The sequence below is a fragment of the Humulus lupulus genome, chromosome 9 (genome assembly GCF_963169125.1).
Source record: "Humulus lupulus chromosome 9, drHumLupu1.1, whole genome shotgun sequence".
NCBI lineage: Eukaryota > Viridiplantae > Streptophyta > Magnoliopsida > Rosales > Cannabaceae > Humulus > Humulus lupulus.
This window is the reverse complement of record NC_084801.1, coordinates 22,958,490-22,965,872: the sequence shown is the minus strand read 5'-3', so window position 1 is coordinate 22,965,872 and position 7,383 is coordinate 22,958,490. Positions and strand designations below refer to the sequence as shown.

General features: G+C 28.7%; 1 pseudogene; it reads left to right on the top strand.

Annotated features, from left to right (window-relative positions):
• The first annotated feature begins 1,341 nt into the window (after window positions 1-1,341).
• LOC133799514 (wall-associated receptor kinase 5-like) lies at window positions 1,342-7,073 on the top strand (annotated as a pseudogene).
• The last annotated feature ends 310 nt before the right edge of the window (window positions 7,074-7,383 follow it).

Here is a 7,383-nt window from a genome sequence, read left to right as displayed (position 1 = left end):
TTTTCTTTTAAAACAATCGTCTCCACCTTATTTACCTACTCCTACATCTGACAAGCATTTTCCTAAAACAACTCCCATTAAAGTTGCTCTTATAAGTTTTAGAGGTGTAGAATTTGAAATGTTAGAAAACGTTAAAAAAAATTATTTTTAGTGTTCTAGCGCAAAATTAGGATACACATTTGAAATTAATTTTTCAAGATAACCAATAAGTATTATTGTGGACCTACTATTTTATGTTTTCAAAATAATAAAATAGAATCTGGATTCCTTACCAATCAGCCGGTAAAATTTCTGATTAAATCCATTTTAGTTTGCTTTAATAAATTCTATATTCGGAGTGTTCACGATAATTAAGACAAAATTAATAAAAGTGAATATAGTATAGTGCAAACAGAGTTTATTTAAAGGGGGTCGGTTAATCATAAGACGTATTTGATTTTAGGACAATGCAAACAAAAATGATGTAGCTAGTATGAGGAATTGTCCAACTTATTTCCAAATCGCCTGATTGGCAGTTGGAGTCTCTTTAATTTGATATTACATTTATATATGTTTTTCAGATATACTAAATACCAATCTCTGCAAGAATGGATTATGTCAAAACACACTCGGGAGTTTCAAGTATTTATGTGAAAAGGGACATTTGTCACAAAACGAAACTAGTTGCAGCCCAGATGCGAATGACAATTCAAGAAATCGCATTATTGATTATATTATATTGAGTAAGTATTCAAACATTCTATCTACCCTCTATGAAAAATATTTATATTTATCAAGAAAATTAGATCAAAATTAAGTAAAAAAAAACAAACTAGCTAGGATATATTGTAGACGTTTAAGAGAGACAATTCACAGGAGAATATACTAATAGTGTGTGATTTCACATGGGAGAATAAATATTTTCAAAAGTTGATTTGGTAAAATCTTCCTTTTCTTGGTGCTTTATAAATGCGCTGGATAATTCATTTTCTGTCGTCTGTTAGAATTATTGTTATGGACTAATATAATCATAGACATTATTCCATAATCACAACCATTAATTAAAGTGATTACTAATTACCAATAACCATAATGGGATGATTTACACTTACTAATTGTATTAGAGGCACATGGTGGCACCCTAATAACTATGTGTTGGCCCATTAAACTATAGTTCACCACTTCATGAGCCCCAATTAGCCTACTAATACCTCTTAAGGTATAAGAGCATAATATATATATGTTGTATGGGTGGAAGTTGAGGGTAGTGTGGTATTGTGGTAAGAGTTTGTTGTCCATTAGGTTCCTCTTGCATTTTGTACTTGATTTTGTAGGTGAATTGGAAGATTTCTAAGGGAGGAAATGGCTCTAGAAGGAATTGGCAATATGGGAGGTATGTTCTCATATTCCCAATCAATACTCTAAATAAAATGTATTCTTGGATTGATTGTGAAATCTGTTTTGACACTATGTTTACAATCTAACATGATCTTCCTGGCTATTCTTTGATGGCAAAGTCTTATGCCCAAAAAAATAAAGTTTTACCGGCACTTTTTCATTCTCGTGCAAAATACTTTATTTTTATTATTATTATTATTATTATTATCATTGTAAAATTTTATGTTGTCTTATCTTATGGTTGCATATCATGAAATTCATTTTCTGATGCACATTCATTGATGAAAAAGTACTTATAGGTCATCAACAAGTTTTATGGGTAAATAGTCCCTACGGTTCCCAGTTTTATTAGTTGTATTACTTAATAGGATATCAACATTTTTTTCATAGTAATGAGATTCCAACCCAAACTTTTTATTTTGGTTCACGTAGGTCCTAATGCTATATTTTATTAAATAAAATGTAATTCATAAGGATAAAATGAGATTTTTAATCCAAAAAAACAAAAACAAAAATAACATTTTTTTTTCTTTTTAACTCTTTTTATTAATTAATTAATTATTTTTAATTATGTGATTTTAGTAAATTGACCCTAAATATTCTTATCAAATTTTAAAAAATAATACAAATTTATTTCAAATATACCTCTCAAAGATTGAATATATCACTTATATATTAATCAGTTTATCATTTTTAATAAAAAAAATTTACTTACTTTAAATTTTAGAAGCATGAAATTTATTAAAGGTGTTTCTATTTATATCATTATTTTTTCCTCATAAATTATTAAAATTTATTTCTACCTTTACAATTTATGGCTTAATTTTTTTATGTGTGGAAATAATTTTTAACAATTTATGAGGAGTTTAAATAGAAATGTGAGTAGTGAGAAAAAAATTAAGACATAGATAGAAGCACCCTTAATAAATTTCATGCTTTTGAAATTTAAAGTATTTCAATATTTCTATTAAAAATAACAAACTAATTAATATATTAAATATTTTAGAGGTATAATAGAAATTTGTTTTATTATTATTTCTTAATATTTCAAGAGAGTATATAGGTCAATTACCAAAAATAATATATTTTGTAATAATTAATTAATAAAGAAGAGTTTAAAGAGAAGAAAAAAAATGGTTTTTTTTAATTAAAATCCTATTTTACCATTTAAATCAGGATTTTTTTTTTTAAAAAATATAACTTTTGAGACCTATATGAGTCAAGAAATTAATGTTGAGATCTAATTGCTACAAAATAAAAATTAGGAACTAACTAATAAATCATGTAAAACTTGATCACCCTAAGCGCTATTTACCTTGATTTTTAATATCAATTGAAGACAACATCTTATCACTAGCAAAACAAATTATTTAGTACATGATAGAAAAAAAGACACAAAAGCATAACATAAAAGAGATCAGGAAGTTTGTATAAATCATTTTAAAGATACAAGCTGTCTCTCTTTCTCTCAACTTCCCTCTCTCCAAATCGACTCTCTAGATAGTCCCTTTCATAATCCTAAGAATGCCTATTAATTTATACTTTTCTACACATCTATGTCAAAAGAAAAAAGCAATGGCCTGTTTTGTATTATTTTTGTTTTTTTATTTGTAAAGTTGTGTTTTCAGAAATGAGAACATTTTTGTAGTTTTATAAAAACAAGAGATGTTTAGTTAATGTTATTTAAAAATATTTTTTTTAATTTATTTTAAATCCTAAATAAAAAATTAATAAATATATTTACAAAGAGAAAAATCTTTTAAAAGTTTGTAATAAATAATGAGATAAAGTAATGTGAAAGGAAAAATGATATAAAGAGTGAGAAAGTAAGGAGAAAAACTTTGAGGAAATAGAAAGTGATGAAAAAGAAATTGATAAGAGACAAATTGATACTAAAAAAAATAAAAAATAAAGTGATGAGAAAGAAAGTGATGAGAGAGAAAGTTAAGAGAGAGAAAATAATGTGAAAAAAAAGCGAGGAGAGAAAAAGTGATGTGAAAATAAATAATGTGAAATAATAATAATTAATAAAATGATGTGAGAAAATAAATAAAATTGACTAGAAATAAAAAATTGAAAACAACATAAAACAATTATTTATTGTTCTCAAAATTTTTATATTTTTTGTAACTTTGTTTTTAATTTTTTTTCTAAAAGCATTATCAAACATTTTTATTTTTTTTCAAAAAATAGTTTTCAACTTTTAAAAGCAAAAAACAATATTTTAATTAAGAAGTCAAATACCTTCAAGTTTCACTAATAATTGATTGGTTAGGGAAAATAAAAAATGGAATGAAAATAAATTCCTTTGTTTGCTTTGAACAAAGGAATAGAATTACATTCCAAATGAATGATATTATTTAGAATATGATTCTATTCCAAAAGTAATTCTAATGCATGATATTATTTATTTTTAAATTTTTTACTCATATTTAATTTTAATGCATTTCACCTCTATATTTACGTTTTCAATACTTTCAATTAAACAAAATCTTAGGTCGGTTACACAAGTCTTAATGCAATATTGTGACGCTTCTTTGAAGAGTGTCTCTATTATTCCTAGCATTGAAATGTTAATGATTTAGATTTTATTTTTGAGTGATTTTAGCTCTTTTGAACCGTTAATGTCCCAAGTCACAAGGCGTAACTGCTGGTCATGTAACCCCAAAATGCTTCTATATATACACATATATATATATATATATATATATATATTATCTAATTCATGCATTCAAGCTCCACTATTACGAACTTAAAAACTTCACGTGACCTCAAACAGCCTGAAAACACCACTATTTAACCTTGTCTTTAATTATTATACCACAACAAACAGATTGTAGGTAGGCCCTAATATTCGAAGCCCTTCCAGAAGGCATTGCTTCCTTCACCAATCATAACACCCGGTAAGATGGGCTTCCGCATATCTAATTCATTACATACTTGGCAAAAGAAACCACGGCAGATCTGTGAGTATCTCATGGGGGAGGTGTCAAGCTTGATTGCTCTCCCTTTCTCTTTTGCGTTATAATTGTATTAATACACTAAAGCAGACAAACATCTACTAAAAATCCTTAAAACCAACTAAATATTAATCTTAAGTGACAATTAATGAGTAAAGGTTACTCATCAATAATACACTTCTATTAATTAAGAAGGAAAAAGAGTATGGTTTTTTTAACATCAGTGACAGAAACAACCATTAAACCACATCTTTGGGAAGGGATGACTGTTCAACAGTCATGCTCTTTATTATGTAATTTTTATCTTATTATGAAAAATAAAAATATCTGAAATTCCCTTTTTAGTAATTGTCAAATTAATTAAACCAGGTGAATTAATTAAGATGTTGAATGATAATTAAATGTTGAAACAAATTTCAGATTTATCGGGACAAAATAAAGACTTGTAATGACGGAAACTGAACACAATAAAAAGAAAGTGCAAAAACAATAAAAAACACAACGAAATTTTATAAGTTTAGAAATCTTTTCGGATAACCTACTCCTTGGGTCACGCTCAGAGAATAAAACCAATTAATAAAGAATTAGACGTACAAAAAAATTGACTTAAACAAAACAAAACTCTCTCTTGAGATTTGCTGCAACTTTGTTGTACTTCTCTTCACTAATCTAATTTTGATTGAAATGCATAACCACTTGAACTCCCTTCAATGACCAGTGAGTGTTTGCATCCTCCCAAAGCAAGGCTTGTAAAAATCTTCTCCCGAAGACTATAAGAATTGTGTTCAAATTACAACTTGTATTCACTCATGAATGTGGTATAGACTCACCACAAAACTAAACACTCATTTTACTACAAGAACACTTGAATATAATGATCTTGAATACAAACTATGAACTCTCACAAATATTACAATTCACTCACAAAACTATACACCAAAGAGTTCATTTTTTCTCAAGGCCCTAGAAGCCTATTTATAGAAATTATTTCGTGCTTAGAAAGGTTGAGAAAGAATCTCCAATAAAAACAAGAATATTTGAAGATATTCTTCATTAATGAAGATTTGCCAATTTAGTTGACTCTCTTCCGACAGACACGATTTTTGCAGAGACAACTAATACCTGAGTCAGATCAAAGTTCTCAAGATAGAAGTAACAATTAATTTCTCAATGATTGTATTTCTTGTAGTTAATCATCTTGGAAAGCACGAAAATCAATAAAAAATAATTCAGAAATGAATTCAAATAAACATAGAATATTTTCTTTATAAAATAAAGATACAAATTCATTTTATAAACATATTTTGATAATATCAAATTAAATAAGAAATTATTTGCAAACCTTACCAACTAATACAAGACATTAATTCCAAAAATAACAATAATAAAAAGGAATTGAAAATCATCTTTTAAATAGAAGAATATCTCTATAAAATTTACCAATTTTAGATTTACAATATCTATACTAAATATACATTATGTATATATGTTGCAGGTGTAAGCATAGGATTTGTAGCCTTTGTGGCTACAATAGGTTTAATGTTTTGGGCAATGAAGAAAAGAAAGTTGATGAAGCTCAAAGAAAAATTCTTTAAACAAAATGGAGGCATAACGTTACAACAACGATTTTCAAGCCATGGAGGTTCTCAGGATACAACTAAAATTTTTACTTAGGAAGAACTTAAGAAAGCAACAAACAATTTCCATGAAAGCAGAATCCTAGGAGAGGGAGGTTATGGAATAGTCTATAAAGGAGAAATGATGGATAACAAACTTGTTGCAAATCAAAAAGTCAAAGGTGGACGTTCAAACACAAATTGAACAATTCACCAATGAGATGATTGTGCTTATGCAGATCAATCACAAGAATGTGGTCAAACTCTTTGGATGTTGTTTAGAGACTGAAGTTCCTTTATTAGTGTATGAATATATCACAAATGGCACTCTTTTTGAACGTATTCACAACATAAGCAACAAAATTTCCCCACTTTCATGGGACTTAAGATTAAAGATAGCTTCAGAAACTGCAGGAGCTCTTGCTTATTTACACTGCCAGACCATCACACAAATCATACATAGAGATGTGAAGACAGCGAATATACTTTTGGATGATAATTACAGAGCAAAAGTCTCGGATTTTGGAGCTTCTCGATTGAATCCTCTAGACCAAGATCAACTTCAAACACTTGTGCAAGGAACATTTGGATACTTGGATCCAGAATACATGCATTCAAGCCAACTAACGGACAAAAGTGATGTATATAGTTTTGGAGTTGTGTTAGCAGAATTATTAACAAGAAGTAAGGCACTTGATTTTAGAAGACTTGAGAAAGACAGAAATCTTGCCAATTTTTTTGTCTCTGCTTTAAAAGGTGATAGAATACTTGATATTCTTGACGTTGACATTGTCAGTGATGCAAACGTTAAGGCTTTGAAGGAAGTGGCAAATCTTGCTGGTAGATGTTTGAGATTAAAAGGTGAGGAAAGGCCTACCATGAAAGAAGTGGCAATGGAATTATAGGGGTTAAGAGCTCTGGAAAAGCATCAACAAAATGAAGTTAGTTTTCCCACTGAAGAGAGATAGAGTACTTACTCAGATCAGCTTTGGATCCCATCTGTATTCACGCGGATGGTGAGTCATCTAATAATACTTCTGTTGACTATGTAAACATCCAGAATGAACTCTTAACTTCATACAATAGTGGGCGATGTAAGGAATATGAATGTGTGATATGAAAATGATCTGATCTTATTTCATAAATGAGTAATTTACAGAGAATATATACTATACATTGTTAGGAGTTAGCTGTACAATTAGTTAGTGTAACAGTACAAATAACAGAATGTCAGTTAGACATAACAGACAACTAACTAATCCTAACATCCCCCCTCAAACTTAGAGGGGAAAGAAGTGAGACTCTAAGTTTGTGCCGAAGAAGATTGAATCTAGCAGCTGTCAATGGTTTGGTGAGTATATCGGCCACTTGGTCTGATGATGGAACATGCTTAACAATGAGCTGCCTGGAAGACACCTTTTCACGCACAA